Here is a 24,824-nt window from a genome sequence, read left to right on the forward strand (position 1 = left end):
GTGATCCTTCCTCTAATGTCAGGAAACAGAGCCAGGACTGAGATATTAAAAATTTTTAATCAAAGATTGAAGGGGAGCCAAATGAAAACTAGATGATCTGACTCAGAAAATACAGTTTTTTTTCCTGTGGGTTTGCAGGCCCATGCCAGTCTGTGGAAGCCTAATTAGGTAGGATAAAGTGAGTTGCTCTGTCAGATAAACTCTAACTTCTCAGGAGTTTGACACAACAGATGAGTATTTCTTGCTCTCCTGAGACAATTTTCACTTTGTACCTCACCATCTTGCACACATCTTCTAGGGTTTCTCTGTTTGGCTACAACATGACAGACAAAAATTTTTGGAGACTTGTTCCTGTGTGTCGGTCGCTGGGGGGCATTTATGGGCCATGGAACAGCTGCTGTGAAGGAAGGCACTGGAGACAGAGGCCGGGGCTCCAGGGCTGCCCTCTGCTCTTGAAGGTAGATGAAGCCTGCAGTTGGAGGTGGGACCTACTCCGCCTCACACTGGACACTTCACGCCACGTTCTCATCACCTCCTAACACCTAGCAAGCTGTTCCAGTGAAATCTGTGGTCTTGACTGACCTGCTTCTGATGTCTTTCTCTCCTTTCTAATACAAGTGCTGTAATTAGCTCGGACAAAGGTTAAGCCATTTCTTTTCTTTGTGTTTGTACTGTGAAGTTGTTTTGGTGAATGTTCATATTTTGTCAGTCTATACTGTTCTTCCTGTTTAAAAAAAAAAGTTTGAGTGATATTGGGTAGGATTAAATCTGGAAGCAAATGAAATAAAATTCCCCTGTGCTCCTTCTGATCCAGAGTAAAATCACTTTGCTGCCCCTAGAGCTGTGGGTGGTAGACAGGCAGGGCCTGGAAGAGCTGGCCAGCTGCTCTCCTTGCACATAGATCTGATTCTCAGTTCATTCCTCTGGGTCCAGAGGCACCTGTCTTACAAGAATACTGGCTAATGTCCTTGAGTCCGGTTGAAATGTGCACCCTTCCCAACGGTGCATTTGTAGTCTTCTTCCCCTCTATTTTCCCTTCCCTTGGAAGCTTGAGGGGTACCTATTGGTGGGCTAAAATAAAGCCCTAAAACTTGCAATTTGAAATAACTGTTTAAAAACCTCTTTGAGTCTAATATAGTCACTCAGGATTAAAGTCGAATGATTCTCTTAGTGTCCACTAAAACCCCAAAACATAAAAGTTAGAAAAAGGATAAGACAGTAGTTCATGAAGGTGAAACTTGGATGAGTTAGGAAAAACATTTTACTTAAATATATTGAATACAGTGGGAGTGATTGTCTTGAAAACTGTAGCATGATAATGATTAGCAAAAGCAAACAGTTAAATAAAACATAAAGAAAGACAAAGAAAAATAATATTTTATCTGTATCTGATACTGTCTGGGTTAGAGAATATTCTGATTTTAGTTGACTGATGCCAGATTTTACTAAAAAAAAAAAAAAAAATCCTGAAAGGACAAAAGAATAACACAATAGGCCACATTTAGTTGACATGAATTTCCTTGGGTCAATACCCAGTATCCTTAATTATTGCTTCCTAGCAACTTGAAGGATAGTAGTAATTAATTAATTAAATATTTACTGAAATTCTACTTGTGTAGCTGATATTTGACCTTTGATTTTTAGAAGCTTCTTTACGGGGAGAAACAGATAAATAGAAGGTTATATTTGAGAAGGATGGGGCTGTGATGATGTAAACACAGTTGCACACAGAGAGGCATACATAGCAAATCAGCCTGGGGAATTGGTAAAGGCCAGTGGTGGTTAATAAGCTCAAACTCTAGTGTCAGACTGTCTGGATTTAATTCCCCACTCCCTATTTAAGTGTTGTAGGGCCTTGTGCAAATTGATTCATCTCTCTAAACATCAGTTTCTTAATCTGTACAACGTGGAAAATAGAGGCACCTTTCCTGATGAGATTTAAATGAGATTATGTACTAAAGCATCTGGCATAGGGCCTATACATTGTAAATGCCCAAATTATATTGGCTAGTACTGTTTACAGAAGAGATGATGCCTGAAATGAGTTTATGGGATGAGTAAGAGTTAGAGAAAAGGGAAGTGGAAGAGAGCATTTCAGGGAGAGGGAATGACGTGAGTTAGACACAGACATGAAACGGCATAACATCTCTGGGTAACCGCGAGTGGTATACACCCATCTCACTTTAACTTGCCTTCATTAGACCCAGCATGTAAATAATGGCAAAAGTTTGCTACAAACATTTGTAACCCACCTCCGGAATTCCTTCAGAGGTATCTTTCTACCCACACTCCTCACTCCTTATTCGCCTAGTTTTCTGAATTCAGTTTGGCTCCCTTTTTTGGTTTCTGCTCTTAATCTTTAACTGACAGATTTGGATTGTTTACTACAGACCTGACTATGCACTTCAGAGGACACAATTCCTGGTGTTTGCCTACTGGCTCTATGAACCGTAACAGTGGAAATATGCCTCACCATTGAACTCCAGCCATCCTCTGGGATACTCCCCAGCCTGGCCTACCTCTGATCCAGCACCGCCAGACAGGGAGGATGCCTGGACAGTTTTCTAGAGAGATAGGTCAGTGCCAAATTATAATGTGCTTTATGACTTCAGGAATCTGAGCATTTTTCTAAAAACTATGGAGAACCGCTGGAGAAATTTAAATAGAGGAAAGACATGATCAGATTTCTATTTTAAGATCACTCTGGCAGCAGTTCCTAGACTGGGTATAGGAAAAACCATTGCGAGTGTCTGTGCAGGCAAACCCAGTGCAATGGGACCTGTTGTAAAGCAGCGGTAGTGGGAATGAAGCAAAAACAGTGAGCATAAAAGAGATAATGGAGATAGAATGTGCTGGCCTTGGTGACTCATTGGTTGTGGGAGGCAAGTAATAGAAAGGAGTCTAAGATGACTAGCAGATTTCTAGCTCAGGCACCTGGAAGGGCCTTGAGGCCATTCATCAAGAAAGGGGATCCAGGATAAAAAATTAAATTTTAGGGTAAAAACAGTGAGACCAAATTTTGTATGTTTTGAGTTGAAGGTGTTTGTGGGACTCTAAGCAGAGATTCCCATCAGCAGAGATGTTTTGGCTTCTTAAATATTCATGTATGTTTGTTTGTTTTGTTTTTTGTTATTTTAAAAATTTTGTTACTATTTTTTAATGGAAGTACTGGGGATTGAACCCAGGACCTCCCGCATGCTAAGCACGTGCTCTACCACTGAGCTATACCCGCTCCCCCAACATTCATGTTTTTGAGTGAGCATACAGGAAGGGACATACTTATGAAGATGATTCTTTTTTCCAGACTAGGTCTGTGTATTCTATTATAAATGAGGAATTCTTATGTTCTGGAAGTCAGTGTCTGGTGATTGTGGATGCGTGGCTAAATCTTAGAGGGCCTGATTATTACTGGATTAACTTTTTTGAACCATTCCAGAAGCTTCAGCCGTCATATACTTTACCTTTGCTATGTTAATAGGCATAATTTTTAAAGCATTTTTTAAAAGTCTGGATTCATCATTAATACAGGTTGGCCTACTCATTTATTTGGGGAAAAAAAGAACAGATTTGTATTCTGTAAACTTACACAACCATCAGTACTCTGGAGGGGTAGCATAGTAAAATGAAAGCCCTTGACTGGGTGTATCGCTTCACTCTGTGACCTTGGAAAAAATTATTTAAGCTTTCTGGGCCTCATTTTCTCACTATGTAAAAATGAGAACTATAATAGTATCTATCTTCTAGGCTTATAGTGAGGATTGAGTGAATTCTCAGATCAGTGACTGGCACAAAGAAAACCCTCAATATATGTTAGGTATCATTATTATCCACAGTAATACAGCATAGTTCCATTGTAAATGATCTCATTTCACTATTGCATAGTTCTTTTTCTTTTCTTTTCACTATTGCATAGTTTTAATTTCACTTAAGGTAAAATCATATTCCTTGTGAACATAGGCATAAGACATAGCAAATTTACATGCTGCATTGACTTTTTAAAGTCATTTAACTAATAATATAATATATAATACATTAATAATAGTATATATCTTGAAAGATATACAATTAAGAGAATTATAGTCACAGTGTGGTTAAAGTGAACATATATTAAGAATATTTAAAAAATACTTTGGATTTACACAGCATAAAGACTCCAAAATACTTTATAAGTCTAAATTTTTTTTTTTCATTTAGAAAACCCTAATCTTGAAGAAATTCAGAGGTATTTCAAAAACCTTCCCCACAGCCTTTAGGAGGTAGCTTGTCAGGCTTACTTACAGAGAAAGAAATATGGGTCATCCAAACATACTTTGCCATAGTGAGAGACAATTACATTAATCAGACCAATAAAAAGCCTATTTATATGAAGAAAATTTGCTTTAATGAATAGTTGTTTTGTCAAAAATTTACTATGTTAAAATTTTTATGTAAAGTCTAGAGTTTATACAAATTCAAGTTCTAGCATTTCAGTTGCAACCTTCCTAGTACTTTTACTAATAACAAGTAGAATGTAGAATTTTAAACACCTATTAAAATGATAAAAATTCAAAAATGAAACTGTTGAAATATGTATGAATCTAAGAGCTCAAACATTATGATACTGTCTCAGGTTATTTCACCAATAATCAGGTAACCTACTTCAAATTATGTGTACATGGTAAAACCACTACATTGTTCACATTTTTTAGACTATTCCTTAAACTGAAAAAATTGCTAACCTTTTTCAGATCAAACATTGAAGCCTAGTGAAGTGAGATGATTTCCTCAAGATAGCAGTGTAATAAAGCTAGTTCTAAAACCCACGTTCAAAGTAAGTTGGGTAAACACTTGTGATGCTGGATCACCAGGAGAAGATTACACGGGTAATACGCAACTTTCTTAATAGGAAGTGCAGCAGATTTCAAATCATTCTGGACGCCATAAGCGAAAAGTTACATTTAGTATCATATTGGTGAATAAAGATATTTTGAATGAAGATGATAACCACTTTTCTTCCTTTAAAAGTTCCCATTTGCATACTTCAGAACAGGAAAAGAAAAAAATGACTGATTATATAGCCTCCAAGTTTATTTTAAAATCCACCTAAATTAACAAAATACACACACCATGAAGGAAAAACTGCAGCACAATAACAAGTTAGAAATCAAGAACCTTTTCATATTTTCTGTGGAGAAGAAGTTACGGAACCAATAAATCAATTTGTGGGGAGTTACAAGATTAAAAGAATTCCAAACCATGAACATTAAGAAATGACAATTTAAGGGAGCAAAAGATTGAGTTTGGTGATTTTTTTGAAGTTATAGTTTAAAATTTTTTATTAGTATTTTAACTTCTATACCCTTACTTCCTAGTTTTTGAAACAAACTCACTATTGCTAATATATTTGTCAACAGTTTTCCAGTATTTTTCTCAGTGTCTTACAATCTTAGATTTGAATCTAGAAAAAAAAAAAGTCAAGAATACTAATTCTTTAACTAGCACAAAAACATTTTAAAAATTAAATTCAAATTCATTTTGACCTACCTTAAGCATAGGACACTCAGTGATATTTTTGGTATGCTGGCTGTCTGTGGATTAGCTGCAGGTAGGGTTAAGAATGAGGACAACTACTCTTCCTTACTTGGTTCCTAAATTCAGAAAATATTAAAATGAAACTCTATTCATCCATAGTCACTGAAAATGATAATTATGTAACTAAAAGTGAAGGAGGGTTTAATTGATGCTAGAAAGGATTTTGTACAAGACCTTCTTTTTCCAAGACCCCCGGCCCTCCACGTCTTCTTTGCTTCTCTCTTATGTGACAGTTTCTTTCCTTCTACCTAATTCATACTTCTATTGAAGGTGCAGCTTTCAGTTCTTGGCTTTGTGGAGGAGTTTCAGATTATAGCTTCTCATCCAGTGAGGTCCAAGTCTTTGTCTTCAGTCTCCAAGAGACCGTTAAAATGGAAACTCTCATTTACTAAGGAATGGTAGATTTTTTTCTCTTCAGCACTGGTTTACTTTTTTAAATTTAGGCTTTCATTCCTTTCTAGATCTTTGTGAATTTCTCTTTCTTGCCACCTCAGCAATGCACTTGATAAGTGGTTTAAAATACTTTGCCCAGAATTTTCTGGTTTTTGTTGAAGGTTTAGCCCACAATATGATCAGAAACGGAAATAATTTTTATAAATCTAGGCAATGTAAAAGTTTAACGTAACTTGAAAATGGGAATCAGAGGGAGGAAACAAGATGAAGGAAGGGAAAATAGAATATTTTTTTTTAATCTTTCATTGTAGAGTGTCAATAGATACTATTTAAATATGAAGCACAGATCCACATAAATGCTGTGATTGCCAGAGGAACTAAAATCAAACATTGTTAACAGTGCTGAACTCTGAGACCTACGTAGGGAGGGGATTGTTAAGAAAGAAAGTCTTTTACTTTTGGAAAAGGTGGAAGTAAAAGTTGTCTTTATTCACAGACAACATGATTGTCTACATAGAAATTCTGATGGAATCAACAAAGAGGCTACTAGAAATAGTGACTTTAACAAGGTATCATGATATATGATCAGTATAATCAATTGCATTTCTCTACACTAGCAATGAACAAAAGTAATTTTAAAGCAATACTATTAACAGTAGCTTCAAAATTGTGATATATTTAGGGATACATCTGACAAAAGATGTGAAAGACCTATATACTAAAAACTTGAAAATTTTACTGAGAGAAATTAAAGAAGACTTAAATAAAGGGAGAGGTATATCTTTTTCATGGGTCAGAAGACTCTATACTATTAAGCTGTCAATCCTCACCAGGCTGATCTGGTGATTCAATACAATGCCAATCCAAATCCCAGCAAGACTTTTCGAAGAAATTGATAAGATAATACTTAAATGCATGTGGAAAGGCAAAGGACCTAGAATATCCAAAACAGCTTTGAAAAAGAAGAGCAGAAGTGGAGAGTTAATACTATGTGATTTTAAAATTTAGTGTAAAGTTACAGTAAATAGATAATGTGGTATGGAGTCGAGAGCGACAGATATAACAATGGAACAGAACAGAGAATCCCCAAATAGACCCACGTACGTACAAACAACTGATTTTTAACAAAGGTAGAGCAGCAAGTCACTGGAGAAGGACAGTCTTTTTAACAAGTGGTGCTGGAATAGTTGGATATCTGTATAGAAAGTTGTGAACCTCAATCCTTATCTCACATCCTACACAAAAATTAATTCAAAATGGTTCATAGACCTAAACTTAAGAGCTAAAATAATAAAATCTTGCTAAGGATATAGAGGAGAAAAATCAAATGACCTTGGGTTAGGCAAAGATTTCTTAGATTTAAAAAAGGGCACAAATCATAAAATAAAAAATTGATAAGCTAGATTTCATCAAAATTAAAATATTTTGCTCTCTGAAAGATACTTTTAAGGAAATGAAAATGAATCCATGCCCTGGCAGAAGTATTTACAAAATGTGTATCTGACCAAGGACTTCTATCCAAACTATGTTGTGAGCTCATACTTCAATAAGAAGACAAATAACTCAAAATATGACAAAAGATGAGCAGATATTTCACAAAAGAAGATATATGAATGGGCAGTAAGCTCATGAAAAGATGCTCAACACTACTAGTCATTTGTGAAATGCAAAATGAAACTACAATGAGGTATTACTACACATCCATTAGAACAGCTAAAATTAAAAGGATATTTTAATCATTGCCACAAAGGTTGACAAGGATGTGGAGCAACTAGAGCTCTCATATGATGAGGATACAAAGTGAAAAAGGCACTTAGGAAAGCATTCCAGCACTTTCTTAGAAAGTCAAATGTACACCTACCATATGACAGAAATTTCACTCCTAGATATCTACCGAAGTGAAATGAAAACGTCTGTCCACAAGAAAACTTATATACAAATGCTCATAGCAGCATTATTTATAATAACAAAAAAAAAAAAAAAAAAGAAAGAAAACAATGGTGCTATATCCATTAAAAGGAAAACTACTCCACAATAAAAATAAATGACTTAACTGATAATACACATCAATATGGATGACTCTGGAAAATATCCTGCCAAGTAAAAGAAGTCAGACCCTCCCTCAATTTTTTTTCTTAAAAAAGATTGTATATTTCCATTTATATAACATTCTAGTAAAGGGAAAAATACAGTCATGGCAGATCAAAGTTTTCCTGGACTCAGGGGTGGGGGTGAGTTGCAGGGGTGGGAGGAGAGAGGATTGAATGCAAAGAGCCACAAGGGAATTTTTTTGATATTGATAGAAAGGTTCAATAGTTAGATAGGGTGATGACCAAACGACTGCATACATTGCTAAAACTTTTTCAAATCGTACAGTTAATACGGGTGAATTTTACTCTATGTGAATTGTACCTCAGTAAAGGTGTTTTAAAAAGGAATTTACACTTTTTTCCTACCCCAAGATGGCATAATACTGATTATAAATTGTACTTTTCAAATGTCTTTGTTAGCTGGAAAAACTGGTTATAAGAAGTAGAAATTAAAGACCACAGTAGGCATAGGGATAGACTTATTTCAAAATCCCATCCTAATAAAGCTGTTCTTGATCAGTACTATTAATAGCCTGAAAGTAAATTGTATGAGAGACATCGTAGGTCCTTTGCCTTCTGTGTTCTGCCTTCAGAACTTCTTACTGCAAGTGAATAAACGGACCCCTTATTTATGCCTTATTTCTTTACAGACTTATAGTGCGTTAATGTCTTCTGAGTAGATCCAATGGCCTTTCTGAAGTCTTTTATGTGGCCAGATGGAAAGGGAATAGAACAATATCCACTGGTCCAGTTTTTCCCTCTTTCCAAACGTTTAAAAAAAAAAAAAAAGAAAAAACCAAGATGCCCTTAAAATCCTTTTTTCTCCAATTTCTTTAAGAGAGGGGTTAACAAAGCCCAGTAACCCTCTTAAAGCTCTCCTGCTGCTGAAGGGAGTGCAACAGAGACTGTCACCATAAGGACTGACTCCTGACTGAGAGCTGAGTCTTTCTCAAGAGAAATCTGACAATTAAGTGCAGAAGTTGCCCCTGGATCTCACCAAAGATTAACCCAGCTGGCATCCTGAGAAGGATTCTGGCAGAATATGGCTGTTTGTGGCATAGATCTAAAACACCGTCTTGCTCTCTGGGGCTGATCACAGCCAGATAACTAGGAAGCAAATGCATTTTAGATTTATAGAGTTTCACAAAGTAAAATTTTTAAAAATTAAGTTTAGAAAGAGACCGATTATGAGTAACCAAAACTGCAGCAAATTTTAGGCTAAAGTAAGCAATGAAAATAAGATTACAGGTATGTAGAAAATGTTACCAAAGTTTTTATTTCTTTCACTTTCCCTCCCTTGATAGACTGCGTAACAATGTTCCAAATTCAAGTAAGATTTTCCTCTTTAAAGCTTTCAAAAATAACCGTGTTCACCACGTAGGGGATGATTTGGCATCGGACCAGAGACTAGAGGGTGGCCGACTGACGTAGCGATTAAGAGGGCCGTCTCTGGAGTCAGATGCTCTCTTAGTCTGGTTTAAATGCTGAACTCTACATGGTGTGTTGTTTAGGGAAAATTATTTGATCTCTCTGTGTCTGTTTCCTTATGGAAGATAATCATAGCACCTACATATAGAATTGTTACAGGATTGTGAAATACTACAGGTAAAAAAACTGAGAAGAGTACCTAGCACACAGAAAATGCTTGTATTAACTAGGGTATGTTTCATGTGAGGCAGAAAACCTGATGGCTGTTCCTTTTCCCCTGTAAACACAGTGCAGGGCCAGTATAGCAGCCTCCCAATCACTAGTGACTTAGCCTCCTACTCTGTTGTCCTGTGTGTTTGTCTTGGTCCAAGTTTGTGGCATCCTTGTTCTAAGCAGCAGGATGGAGAAGGGGATAAGAGGATAAAGTGGCAAAGGACACAAGCAAGGTGCCTCTTAAGGAAGATTTCTTAGAAGTGTCCCCATGAACACTTTTGAATATATCCCATTGACCAGAGCTTAGTTACAATTCTCCATCTAGCTTCAAGTGAGACCAGAAAAGGAAGTCTGAAAAGGTCATTTTGTGGAAAAGGCTGGCAAAAACAGGAGTGATTCTGTTATCACAGAGGAAGATAACCACTAATCTTTGTCAGCAAGCTCCATAAATCTTAGCTATTATTGTTAACTTTGTTACCAAAATGGCTCTCATTTCAGTCTCCAGACCTGATAGTTCTTTCTAACCCGTGTGATTTCTTTTTCACATGCCTCTCCACTTTAATCTGCCACTGAAATTTGCACGTTTATAAAACTGTACTCATTAAAAAAAATTCTTCTCTTCTTCCCTTTCTAATGTTCTGCTCAGGATAAATGTAATAGTATCCTTGTCTAATATTCATACTCTGCAAACAGTCCTTGACTTGAGATGGTTTGACGTAATGATGGTGCAAATGTAATACGCATTCATGGAAGAAACCATATACTTAGAATTTTGAATTCTGATCTTTTTCTGAGGCTAGTGATAAGCAGTACTACACCAACTCTCTTGTGATGCAGAGCAGTGGTAGCAAATTGCAGCCCCCAGTCAACCACCGATCGCCAGGGTGAACCACCGAAATGCTTAGAACCATTCTCTTTTTCACCTTCAGTCCAGTATTCAATTAATTACATGAGATATTCAGCATGTAATTATAAAATAGGCTTTTGGTCAGATAATTTTGTCAAAATGTGGGCTATATGTTCTGAGCATGTTTAAGTTACGCTAGACTAAGCTGTGATGTTCAGTAGGTTAAATATATTAAATGCATTTTCGAATTACGATAGATCTTTCAGGGTATAACCCCATCATAAATCGAGGAAAACCTGTAGTCGTAACCTCAAGATATTGTTTTCTAACATATTCTGTTCTTTTCAACTGGTTCCTTATGGACTAAATTGTGCTCCCCATCCCCCCAATTTCATATGTTGAAGTCCTCACTTCCAGTACCTCAGAATGTGACTGTATTTGGACATAAGCTTTTTAAAGCGGTAATTTGGTTAAAATGAGTTCATTAGGGTGGGCCCTAATCCAGTGTGACTGGTGTCAATTTAAAAAGACACGATTAGGACATGAACACACACATTTGAAAGACTGTGAAGACACAAGGAGATGACCATCTGCAAGCCAAAGAGAGAGGCCTCAGAAGGGACCAGCCCTACCAACATCTTGATCTTAAACTTCTAGCCTCAGATTTGAGAAAATAAATTTCTGTTGTTTAAGCCACTCAATCTGAGGTGCATTGTTATGGCAGCCCTAGCAAAGTGATACATAGGCTGTGATCTTATTTGGTGTCATCAAAGTCCCAACAAGAAACAGATGACACACTAAAAAAGAAAGCAATTCGAGGAGACTTAAAGGACAAAGGGCCTATTTGCTATGATGTAGGTGTCTGGGAACCAAAAAGGATAATGCATTAACCTAAGGAGCAGTGGAGCTGTTACCACCTGGAAACCCCAAGGTGAAAGGGGGAGGAGCCCTTATCAGAATTTTTAGTGAAGGGATGCAGCTGCATCTTGAAGCAACTTTGCAGGGAGGGAAAATGCTGATAAGTACCCTGACCCCACTCTCCTCCCTCCCTGCCTCCAGTCTCCTGCCAGTGCTGCCCAGTGATGGAAACCAACTAACAGCCAGTAAGCATGGTACTGCAATCACGTGGTCCAGGAATGTCAGCCATCTAGAAAGGTGGGTGAAGAAGAGAAGAGAGTGAGTGAGTGTGGAGAAACAAATTGAAGATATCTAGCCCAGGGAAGAACTTCAACTTATCTTTTGTATCCTCTCTTCCTTGTTTCCTTCCCCCAACCCCCAAATGTCCATATTAACTACCATAACATATATAGCAGTTCCTCAGTGAATGTCTGGGAACTGGGTATTTTTCATGCCCAATAATTTTCTTTTTTTTATCTTTTTGCATTTATTTCTTAATCCTTTTATCATTTTATTCATTGTCAAAGAGACTTTAGATTTTCCAGATTTAATGTTAAATTTTTAAAGTTGAGGTATAGTTGATTTAAAATATTACATTAGACATGCCCAGTAATTGTCAAGTACTGGAAATATTTCCTTTCTACTAGTCCTTAGAATATGACCTGTAACTATTTCTAGTTACAGCCTTAATCCTCATCTTAACTACATTTTGCCTCTAGGACTATTACTTCCCTTAGAGTTCCTTTTTGGTTCATTCTGCACAAATGCAAAAACAAGCAAAGCAAAGCAACCCATGAAACAATACTCAGTTGTACAAAAACATCTCAGTTGATTATATTTTCTGATTACATTTTCTCCTTCTCTCACCTTTATACTGCTTCATTATAGCTGACATCAGATTAAGATTGCTTGTGGACATTTAAGTAAGGTTCCTGTCAGTGTCCTTGCTAAAAGTGTTACAATTTCCAGCCTACCTTACCTGTATCTTTTGAAGTCTCTGATAAACTTTTAGGGTATTTCTTTTCCAAAGATGATACCCAAATATAGTAATGTGGCTTTTTTAAGAGATGCTAATAAGCTGTAATGTTTTGATTAGACAACTAAGTTAACAAAAATATTCTTAAAAGAATTACTCTTACTTATATTGGATATTTCTTTAATTACCCTCAGCAGTGAGAATTCAGATAAAGCTCCATTTTTTATTTACTTATTTATGCATCATTCAGTTCCACCACCTCTACAGCTGGTTCCTTGGACGCTGATACAGTTTCTGGCTCTTCTAGAAACACAGTGCTTTGTATTACATTGTTGGGTCATTGAATCAGTGCTGACTCAGAAGAAAATGACATGGTTATTTTATGTGATTTTATCTTTTTGATTTGATTTTGAGCAAGAATTTAATCTTAAAAAATTATTCACTTTCAAAAATAGGCATGTTTAACCCTATGAAAAATTCCTTGTCAGAGTCTTTTATATATCTTCTTAAATTATTCACATTAACATTTGTCTTTCATCAATCTTCAACACAAATTAGTATTCTTTTTTTAAGGGTTATTTCTTCTGGGTGAAGACTGATATCATATTAAATAAGAAGCCTATAATTAATGTGTCACACATTTGAAGCTACAAATAGGATATCCTGTAATGTAAATCCAATTGTCTTTGCTTTTTTTTTTTTTATAATGTGTAATTTTATAATGAGGTAAAGATTGTAGTGCCAAATTAGGGTACTGAGTTCAAGTGCACTTAAGTCATCATCTTAGGAAATAATTTTTCTATTTCTTGATTATATTAGTTTTTTTCTGATCTTTGTGAAACTAGTATCAAAGGTTAACTGTAGTTTTCTTACCTCAATAGATTTCTATGTTTTTCTGGTTAATTAACACCCCAACCCCTTAGAAAGAAAGAAGAACAAACTGAGACAAATTGTGTTAAATTCAAATTTCCTACTATATTTTGGGGCCTTTTATTCACTAAGCACTGTGTTCAGGACTTTATATGTTTCTCAAGGTCCTCTGAAAATGTTAAGGATCTGAAGAAAAAGTTGACTTGAAAATATGAAAAGAAAGCTGCAAATCAAAATGAACAAATGCTTAATCAGATGTCTATAAAACTTAATATGCTGTTCAAAAACTCAGTTCTTCGCTATGCATATTTTAAGGGGTATATATTTGATAGGATGTGGTATTGGAAACCTAGTTCTAATCAGTGTTTTCACACTGAGCCGGATCTATGAAAGTCTTAAAAATGACCGTAATCTCTTTCCCAGAGGAAAACAGTAGGTAAAATTTCAAACAGTGCTTGGAAGCAAGTGTGTTTTAAACATTTCACTATACAATGTGTACTTTTTGTATTCCTTGTCCCTAAAAATAAAAATGTTAGTAAGCAAAACAAAAAATTTTGGAAAAATATTCCATACACATAAATTCTCTCTTTTCAAACAAATAAAAAGGCATCTAAAGGGACAAATTCATGTAATTTGATTCAGAGATCTTTATTTTTTTTAACTAGTGGCTGAGGTTAAGTTGGTATATAATATATGGATGAAAAAATTCAGTCATATGCTTTAACAGTTGACATAAGTATTCCAAAACAATTTAAATGTAGGCTGTATAATGTACTGTGATGTTAGAGGCAGGGAGGGTGAGATGTATGAAATACTCCAGTGGAAGATACGTTAGTACACTTAACATAGGAATAGTGGCCTTGCAGGAGGTTGGGAGATGTTTTTATCCATACTGTACATTACATTAAAGGGGGCAAAAAAGTAAAGGGAGAGAGAGAGCCAAGTTAAGAATTTCTTCAGCAGTTAGACTTTGGATAAAATAAAATCATTTTTGATGAACAATTTTAATAATAATTGAGTAAAAATAAAACAGTTTTCAGCATATACTAGTGACATTAACTGCTGATTAATTGATAAGAATTAATCTCTCACTCAGTTCAAGTTTTTTTATCTTGTAAAAATCTACTTGGGGTTCACAGAATTCTTAATAAATGCTAGTAGAAGTATGTGTTAACTTTATAGTATTTACTCTACCAAAATTATGTCCTCATTTAGTAAAAGTATAACATGAACATACATGTTTAGCATTTTGAATCAATTCACCTGGTGTGCCATTTCTGAAAATCCATGAAAATTAGAATTTAGAATTGAGATCATTCAAGTATTTTAATCCTTTCTTTACAAACATTTCCTTCCACCTCCAAGCCCTGAGTCTGTCTTTATTGTTACCTAGAGAATTTACATGATTTTCTCAACCTGGTCATAAGAGTTAGTACGAAAATCTCTGAAACACTCCTAGTGTTACCTCAGAAGAAGGTTATATGAGCTCCAGCATGTTTAAGCTATTGCGATTCCAATAGGGAAATGGAAAAAAATTCTCTTAAATCATCTAGATGACTTTAGGCCTTCAAAAGCAATTCCTTTGGTTTCTAGTTGTGTTAAAGACCATGAAGTGATCTTTTTCTTTCAGAACTCATTTCTTTCAGCAGTAAATCAACATTACCTACTGTTTGGTCACACTTAGTACATTTTTGAAAATGTGCCAAGGATAATTTTACAACCTATTATTTATCCTTCTCTCTGCAGTGTTGAATAAAATATTAAGGAAAAAGTGGTTAATTAGCAATAAATACTTCTATTAGTGTTTTCTGGGGCTTGGGGGCAAGTATTATTGACATATAATGCAGATATGATATTATGTGCCTTGTATTACAATTTTGACAATTTTAAAACACGTGTAAATACTACTTTAAACCAGATCTAGAACAGCACTTTCTAGTAGAACTTCTGCAATAATAGAAATGGTCTGGATTTGCACTGTCCCATTTGGTAGCCACTAGCCACATGTGGCTCCTGAGCACTTAAAATGTAGCTAGTGTAACTAAAGAACTGACTTTTAAATTTCATTTAATTTTAATTAATGTACAATTGAATTTTGTTAGCTAGTGGCTACAAAGTTGAACAGTGCAGAACATTTCCATCACCCTAGATAGTTCCCTCATGTTCCTTTCCACTAAATCCCACCTCACTGCCCCTGACATCATAGGGAAACACTAAATATAGATTAGTTTTTCCTGTTTTTGCACTATGCATAATTGTATTCATACAGTATATACTCTTTGCACCTGGCTTCTTTTGCTGAACATACTGTTTTTGAGATGCATCCCTTTTAATTGTTCAGTAGTATTCCAATGCATGAATATTTCACAATCTGGTTTTCCATCTTCCATCTGATAGATATTTCAGTTGTTTCCAATTATTTGGTTTTAATGCTGCAAATATTGTATTTGAGATTCTGCATTAATTGAAGTGAAAAAGCTGCATGTGTATATCAAAAGATATTTTGGTCTTGAGAAAAGATAGTGAACTTATGATTCTATTAACATCTTTCATTGTTGGGGTAAAACTTTAATTCCAGGTTATATATAAGGACAGACATATTTCAGGACTGCTGAGTATACAGTTGGTTTGTACTACTTAAATAAAATACAATTATAAAGACAAATCTATGAGAAAAAATACTGTAATATTTTCAAAACCAAAATATAATTTGGGTTGGAATGGGTAGTTAGGAACACTCCAGAGAATAGTGGCAAAATATGTAGTTTTCAATGACCTTGGCCTCTGTCACTCTCTGATATAATTGATTATGATCATATATCCACAGAACTTCAGATCTAGTAAAGGCAACCAGTAATCTGGTAGTCTGATTTCCCAGTGCTCTGCATATCATAAGTACTCAATAAATACTGGTTGAAATGAAACCATTTCCATATGAGTATGAAGACTCTAGGTATCTATCAACTGAAGAAATTCAGATATTATAATCAAGTGAAACACTTTTAAACAGGTGTGATTTCTGCTTTATAAAAGGATTCACCACAAATCCAGTGATAAGCTGCCACAGCCCAATATGTTAATTTTCAAAACTCTCATACATACAATTTTTTGGAAGTAAGCCTATCACATATCAATATTTTATCTTTTGTATGCAGCTTTTCCTTTTAAAAGCATTAATGTTAAAGTAACTTATTAGTTCTTGAATATGCAGTAAATGTCAATAGGAGGAAATAACCTAATAGATAATATTGAAAAGGAAATTTACCCTTGAGAATGTACTGAAGTAATTTGTAAAGTCTGTACTCCACACATAGATAATCAGGGCTTCCTATTTTTCAAGTGGTTCAGGTACAAATGTGTTTTTAACTTATGTCTTAACTGATGTCTCTGCCATTCACTCCAAGCTGAGAGCAAAAATAATGCAAGTTTAAAGGATACGGCATTTTAAATTCACAGATACTGACTTTGGGCATTTTACAGACAGAAACTATGGCCCATTTTGGATACTTGACAAATAATTATTGCATTGACAGTTTATTGAATTTGTCAAGGAATGTCAGATATTTTTTGGTTAGACACTTTTTCTTACTGAGCCCAGTGTTTTTATTGCACTGTAACAGGTGATAAATGTTAGACACACTGCTGCGTCTTTTCTCTGAGTTAGTTTATTTCTGAAATATATATACAACATATGTGAAGATCCAACTATACAGCTTATAAATGACCACAACAGAGATCCTATCAAAACTGACTACAGGCAAAGGGACTTCTGGGACCTTTTAGAACCGGTTTTAACATTAAAAAATACATGCATATATAATCTAGCAGGTTTCCAAATCTGTACCTTGAATTGGTAGCTTGGTAATTTCACTCAGTGTGGTGGTAACATTGAAAAATTCATATTACAGTAACCTCACTGTGATTAGAAGTAATACTATCAGTTATTCTAAAACAGGGAAAAGTCTTCTAAATCCTAACTTGTAAAGAACTCACTTAAAATATTTATGTATACCCAGGAAAAGGCCAAATTAGGAAGTAGGTAAAAAATGTCTCTAAGCAGCTTAAAACCAATGTTACAGTGTCCTTGCACAAAGGTCATACATTTTTTCTAAAGGAGAGTTCCTTGAAGTACTCCTGAGATACTACAGTTTTGCACAATCTTCATTATGTGGTTTTCTTGCCTACAGATTAAAAGCAGTAAATTAAAAGGGTGGGGAGGATAATAGAACTATGCTCACTAACAGCAGTAAGAAACAACAGCTGACAGTGAGGGAAGGGACAGGCAAACTGTAACAGACAATAGAACCAAAGCTGTTTAGAGCTGTGTAGTGTGAGCAAACAGCCCCGCACACCATTATAGGAATAGAGGACTTTATCTGTAAATGTAATGAAGTGAATATTCATAATGACCACCAGTTTTCATACAGCTGGAATGCATACTTTATTTCCCATGTGTATGTCTAAAGTATTATTCTAAATCTGAAGAGTGTAACGCTGTTGGTCACCACACTGTCACCCATCTGAGACTACTACTACCACGGTGGGTCATGAAACCTTTCCGTTTTAGCACTGTGCTCAACACTGTTCACTACTGCATGGTAATACGTTATTATAAGACCCTCTATAACTCATTGTATTACCAAAGGCAACATTACTTTCTTGAATCTATTGTTTAAATAAACAGGGTATTCCTGAAATACCCTCCATGACACAGAGTCGTAAAATAAAGCCACTGACTTTTAAGACTGTGCCTGTTTTCTCCAAAATGAGAATATTATGTACTTAATAGTGGTTGTGAGGATTAAATGAGATAATGCATGTCTAACACTACAGTGTCTGGGGGAGTGTAGGACCTCAATAATGGTAGCAATTATTACTTTAGTATTGTGAATTTTTGTAGGCCCCAAATCCTTATTTTGCAGGTGCAAAAATTAAGCCTCAAGTGGTGAACTTAACTCCCTAATGCTCTACTGATGTTATTGTCTTGGATAAGCAGCTTAGCCGCGTGTTGGAGGCTAGAGGTATTGGCAGGGCCTGGGGGCATATTCCTGCCGAACTCCGGTCGGCAGAGAACTGGGCGAGTATATTCCAACCGTGAGGCATTAGATACCAACGGGGGTTCGAGATAGCCAGCTGTGTGCTAACATCATCCGTCACCGACGGAAGCCATTCGTCTATCTCAAGCAGCAAGACCCTCAGATACAGCAGGTGGTTAGATAACGGGGACCAGGACGGGGAAAGTAACAGGACACGGGGTTGAGCTAAAATCCTGGTTTGTTTAACTCTAAAGCGGGACAGTTGCTGAACAACTGAAGATAACGGGGAACTAGGAACTAAACAGGTGCCACCTAAGGCAGGTGTAAGTTACCCCACCTCCCAACGCCTTTCCCGGAAGGGGAAGAGCCATGCGTTTTTCCCCGGAGCGGGCGATTTCTTGCTCCTTAAGAGCGCTTGCTCCCCGCCCTGTAGGTAGGGAGTCAGGACCTCGCCGCTTCGCTCCGGAGCGAGGGCCGGACGAGCTCGGACCTTCCCGGTGCGGCCAGCAGCGGCGGAACCGCGGGAAGCCGGCGCGGCCCACCCGCGCCCCGCGCTCGCCTGCTCTAAGATGGCGGCCGAGGCAGCTCGCTCACGCCCCGCCGCCCGCGCTCCTCCGAGTCACGGCCTCAGGAGGCGGGAGCGGGCTGGGACGCGGAACGCCGGAGCGCGAGGGCGGCGCGGACCCTGCAATCCAGCGCGGGCCCCGCCGCCCTGAAGTGCCTAGGAATGCTAGAAGCCAGCAGGCGGCTGCGACCGCCAACTCCGCCGGCGCCTCAGAAATGGGAGGAAAAAAAAAAAAAAAAAAAAGGAAAAAAAGGAAGGAGGAAAAAAAAAAAAGAAAAGAAGCGGCCGTACATCCGGGGCCCTCCGCCTGCCCCGCCCCGGAAATGACGTTTATGGGGGGGGGTAGGGCCACGCTTCAAAGCGGATTCTTTCCCTGCTGTAACTGGGCGTCCCGCAAGGTGTCTGGAATTGTCCTGAACACATCCTCTCCCCTTTTGCCGTTACCCTCTCCCGGCTCTGGGGCTTCCTTGCACAAAGTTGGCTGCTGCGACTCGATTCTCGTTTCACAGAAAGTATCCTCTGTGCCACACTCCGAAATTCCCACTCCAGCCTCGCTAGGGCGTGTCGTAGCGTACCTGTGAGGGAACCCTGGGGTGACCTCAGCTCCTACCAAACCTAGCGCATCTCTTCGGAGCCCTTTCTCAGAACCCCGGCCTCGCGCCCCTCAGTCCCAGTTCGAGGGCTGTCAGTCAGGCGCTGAGCCCGCCCCTTCCGGCGACTCACCGGGCCCGCCTCCTCCCCTCTTCCCTCCCCCACCCCTCCCTGTGCGAGTGTCTCCCTCTCCCTCTCGCTCCCTCTCTCTCTCCCTCTCTCTCTCTTTTGTGAGTTATAGCAACCGTTGCCTTGTGAATCAAGCGCCATAGTCACCGTAGTCCTGGCGACTGTTACCCATCAACAACAACTACTCCTCTCCTCCTCCTCCTCCTCTTCCTCCTCCTCCTCCCCACCACCACCATCTCCATCACCCACCAACAACACCACAATAATCCACAGCCAAGGTGAATATTCTTCGGTCTCTACCTGTGTGTGGGAGCGTGTGGATGCGTGTGAACGCGTGTGTCCGTGCGTGTGTGTGTCCGTGTGTGCGAGCCGAGTGTGGCTGTGCGGGGGTCTCACTCCTGACACCCGGGCTGCCGCGGCGGCGCCGCTGCCGAGGGGCTCCGTCCCCCGGGCTTGTTTACAATGGACCGTGCGCGCCGCGGCGGGGTCGGGGGTGTGGGCGCCGCGCCGCCCGCCCGCCCGCCGGCCCCGGCCCTCCGCGGCCGCGCTTCAGGGATGGAGCGGGAGCTCGGGGGGCTGCGAGCCGAGCGGGAGAGGGAGCCACAGTTTTGCGCTGCGGGTAGTGGAGCTCACCCCTAGGTCTGGGTCTGAGGAGGAGGGTCAGGTGAAGATAAGGATTTTTTTCTTTCTTTAATTTTCATCTTTTTAAAAGCTGCTCGGTTCCTGCTTCTTTCAAAACTGGAATAGACAACATTGTGCACGGGGGAACACAAGAGGTGCTGTTTTGTTGTTGTTGTTGTTCACTTGTGGGGCCTTGTTATGGGTTTTGTTATTTTTATCCTCGTACAACGGTGAACTTTTCCCACCGCCTATTCCCTTCATTTTTGCCCCTCTTTGCCTTGTGCTAAATGGGCTGCTCTTCTTTTACCATCATCAGCTGCACGGTTTTCTTTTTTTTCTTTTAAAACTGTGTTTTCTTTGTGCTGCAAACAGTCTTAATATCCATTCAGCACTCTTCCCTCCCCCTCTTTCTTCTCCCCCCACACCCCTTGCACACACATTGAAACCAGGGGCCTCTTGGCTGGGCTCTTTGCTGCACTGGGAAAGAGATCTTTTTTTTTTTACAAAAGTCTCTCTCTCCTTTTTTTTGGGGGGGGTGTGTGTGTGTGTGTGTGTGTGTGTGTGTATGTGTGTGTGTGTGATTTAAACCGGATGCAGGGCATCTGTGATACTTGGGTTAGTAGTTATTGACAGTGCTTTATCCTTCATGTGGAAATGGGAGAGGTACTGGTGAGGTTCCATTTCACTTTGACGAACCTCCTTCCCCACAGTGGAGTGTTAACAATTTTCATTGTGGTTATGAGACTTTGTGTGTGATAAACAGGGAAAGGATATAAGGAAGCTTTGTGAGAACTCAGTTTACAGTGGTATTTGTGACAGTTATGGTACTTTAAAGAGTTTTTTCTTTTTTCATCTTCTCTGTTCGTTTTCCTTTGAGAGTTGAAATTGAAGTCAAGTTGTTCATAAAGAATGTATGAAGCTTCTCAACTTAAAACGTGTGTATCTTTCACTTTCTTTGTGGTTGTTAAAATCTAGACATGTGTGTACTTAACATAGTCTTTTATTTACTTTTTGGTTTTCTTTGGATAGTGACTTAAACCTGCTGAAGAGAGAGAACTTTTTCCTTTTCAGATCGTTCCTTCAAAATTCTGTTTTTCTCTGTAGATTTGAATACTTATCAGTCCTCAAGTAGTAGGCTTTTGGTTAGAAGTAACTCAGTTTTACAGATCCTGTAAATTTGTTCATTTTGTAGTATTACATTTAATTAATAGATTATCAGTAAAGAGTTTTGATAGTGAATGTGTGCTGAAACAAATAACAATGTAAAATTATATTTGCACATATTGAAGTTTCCAATTGGGAATTTTAAAATACGTATCTAAATAGTCTTCTTTCTAACAGCAAACATACATTGATTTACCTGACCGAGCAGCCTGTGAATAACGTGACAGTATTAATTATCCTTGAAATTGTCAGTGAGCTGGTTGGGTAACTGTAATGCTATTAAGGCTAATATTTTGTAAAAGAAGAGTTGAGGTTTTAAAAAACTTTTCCTTTTTAAAAAATCATTTCCTTGCTATTTTAAATGAAGATGATATTTTGTTCTGAAAGAAGCCTTTCTCAAAGCACTCAAATATCTTTATATTTACTCCCCCCTCCCCAACCTAGGTTTCATGCAAATCTCTAATACTAACTTGTATTTTTTTTTTCTGTTCAGATGAGTGTCAAATGCCTGAACACTTTTGGATGGTGAAGTTCCTGGGTCCTATAAACTCTCTGAAGTTAATAGGAGTTTTGCTGTCTTGAGACAGTTTCAGATCTTATGCCATTTACATAAGACATTTTTAGTTGAGTAGATTATATGCTATAATTTTATGGCTTAATACTTTTCTTTGCAGGGTCCAAGAACTTTTTTGAGGCATTTCACTCATTATGACTATCTCAGGTTTTCTGTAATTTAGATTTTCATTCACAAGGTGATTTGAGAGCAGAACTTAAATTGAATCCTATTACTTATACATTTTGAAAAGCGTATATATGATACAACAGTTGCTGATAGAGATGCTTTGGACTTAAGTATCTCAACATTATTCATACAGATTATAAGTAAATAATAACCAGAAATACTGTCAAATGATAAGAAATTTAACACAAGGATAAATATTTGGTAGCACTTAGTTTATTTTTTCTGTGATGTTTTTCCTTGGAGGGACTGTATTATATATTGGTATTCTCTTGTGTTTGTTTTTAGACTAAATATAAAACTGAAAAGTGGCCAGGGTTTGGAACTAAATCTATTAAATAGGAATCACTTGTAACATGTTTTGAGTAGCTGAATATCTGTGATTCATTGTATGTCATAATGCCTATCTCAGTCTTTTTAGATTATTGTGCCTATGAGTTACACAGTGAATTAAATGGTATGGGCATATTTATGTAGTACATTTATGTATATAACAGTAAACTAAAATTCATTCCTAAAATGCATTATTCTACAGTGTTTTCATTATATGGGGTAGTTATGCCTAATTTAAAAAATATATTATTCTTCAAGTAGTTACGTAGTCTTGAACTCAGGTATACAAATAAAAGATGTATAGTTTATAAGTTTAGTATACTCAAAAGAGTTATAGTTTATAAATTTAATATACTTTAACCCTAAACAGTTTTTTAACCCAAAGCAAATTTAATGGTAAAAAAAAAATTACCATTAAAAATTAGCAGTTAAAAAATGAATTGTAATTCAAGATAGATTCACTCTACTATTTAAATGATGATGTGTGTTACTTTTTGGTAACATGTTTCATTATTGAGGAAGTTGATGTTGTGTGTGCTTTCCTCTAAACTGTCAACTGAAGAAATCAGTAGGTGGAGTATGATTTTGCATCTCAGATTTTACAGTAAGTGAGTGTGTGTGTGTGTGTGTGTGTATATACACGTGTGTGTGTGTTTAAAAGGGTGGATATAGTGTCAGCATTGTTTTAAACTCATGTAGGAAGAGTTAAAAAAAAAAAACCAAACTTTTCTCAACAGTGTAATAGGAATGTTACTTTGTTCTTGCTATCTGTAGTGAGACTATGTTACAAGAAATGAGAATACCAATCACTAAATTTTTAAGTTACAAAGCATCTTCAAAGGAAGAAACCTTTAAATTTATGAAAAGTCTGCTAGTTTTGGAAGGTTTCTTTTATTTGTTTGTTCTGTTTTTTATGCTGTGCATTAGGCTGAAAATCCTCTACTTCTAGTTATTTAAGAATAAACAGTTTCCCTAATGGAATCGTTTGCTTTAACTCTTTGGTATAGATTCCCAGTGGCTGTTGCAAAACAGATTTTAAATTCCTCTCTGTTCACAGGTGCATAGTGTTCCCATATTTTGGAAATCCAAGATTAAGTGGATTTGATTAAATCTAGCTTTGTTAGAGACAGATGGCTGCTTTAAACAGGTGTCACTTTCATTTCTAGTGCATTGTGTTGAGACTTCCAGTGGTTCACAAAGGGTTGTCTAAAGCAGGTGGCATCCTTTGCTTTTGTCCTTGGTAAAATATACTTTTAGAGTTAATTATTTTCCTAGAAAGTTTTTTAAGTTGAAGATTCTTTCAGAAAACACTTAGAATTCTTAAAAGTAATGGTAAATTCCCTTTGAATCCAGAAAAAGTACTCAGGAGCACTTTACACAATTAGTGACATTTATCTGAAGCAAAAAACCAAAGTAGATTTGAATAAAGTGAAATTTGGTTAACATGACAAGTTAACTTTTGCCATCTCATAATTGAATTTTTTTTTCAGCATTATTTTAATTTGATTGATAAATGTTGGAAACTGGTATTGTTTTTGTTGGTTCGTTATTTTAAATATTTTCAGATGAAAACGTTTTCCTGACCTTCAATTGTTACTATAGTTTTTAGCATGCTCTTTTTTAAGTGAAAATTGTTTTTAAGCATTAATGTTTAAAAGTATGTCCTGGAGTAAATAAAAGAGTATTAACCTATTGATTTCTAAGGTTCATTTTTACTCAGATTCTATACTTTTTTGGTGGGAATTTTATACATCTTACAACAGATGCACCAGAGGGTGCTGTGCTGTTTGCAACATGAGATTATTATCACTAAGAATGTGAACTAATAAGAACTTTTATTTAAAGGAGAAAATTTAATTACATATGCATTCAAGCATATAATAGCCTTATTTCTATGGAGTCTAAATTTAATATACTGTCTTAATTGTCAGTTTTATATCAAAGCCTCTCTCAGTACTAATATATATATGTATATATATTAGCACAGAATAACACAATATCAAGATTGATATATTTGGCATCATCTGAATGTTGGCTTTCATCTTATACACATATACATTTATCATTATTTTATACAGGTATTTTAATCTATCTAAAAATTTTAGTTTGACTCAATCATACTCTTGGTAGTATGGCTTTATACTCTAACTTTGGTATTGTTGCACTTAACAGTATATTGTATATCCTTATAACATATAAGGCATAATTAGTGATAACGCTTTTTATGATATAATCTAAAAAAGCTATCTCAGAAATATAAATGATAATAATAGTTATCAGGCTACTTAATTAAGTCAACAACAATAATAATAAAAATTGGAGAACTGCATCCCTACTTCATGCCATTAGAATAGTCTGGTT

The 24,824-nt window shown here is 37.0% G+C and overlaps 1 protein-coding gene across 3 annotated transcripts in view; it reads left to right on the top strand.

Moving 5' to 3' along the window:
- The first annotated feature begins 19,158 nt into the window (after window positions 1-19,158).
- Window positions 19,159-24,824, top strand: part of RFX3 (regulatory factor X3) — a 277,032-nt gene continuing 271,366 nt past the window's right edge. For 2 of the 3 annotated variants that reach the window (XM_064490242.1, XM_031449784.2), the window contains exon 1: window positions 19,159-19,884. The gene's annotated coding sequence lies outside the window, so the exon portion shown is untranslated. The remainder of the gene's footprint in view (window positions 19,885-24,824) is intronic. The other variant, XM_031449782.2, reaches the window with a different exon arrangement.

The sequence above is a fragment of the Camelus dromedarius genome, chromosome 10 (assembly GCF_036321535.1).
Source record: "Camelus dromedarius isolate mCamDro1 chromosome 10, mCamDro1.pat, whole genome shotgun sequence".
NCBI lineage: Eukaryota > Metazoa > Chordata > Mammalia > Artiodactyla > Camelidae > Camelus > Camelus dromedarius.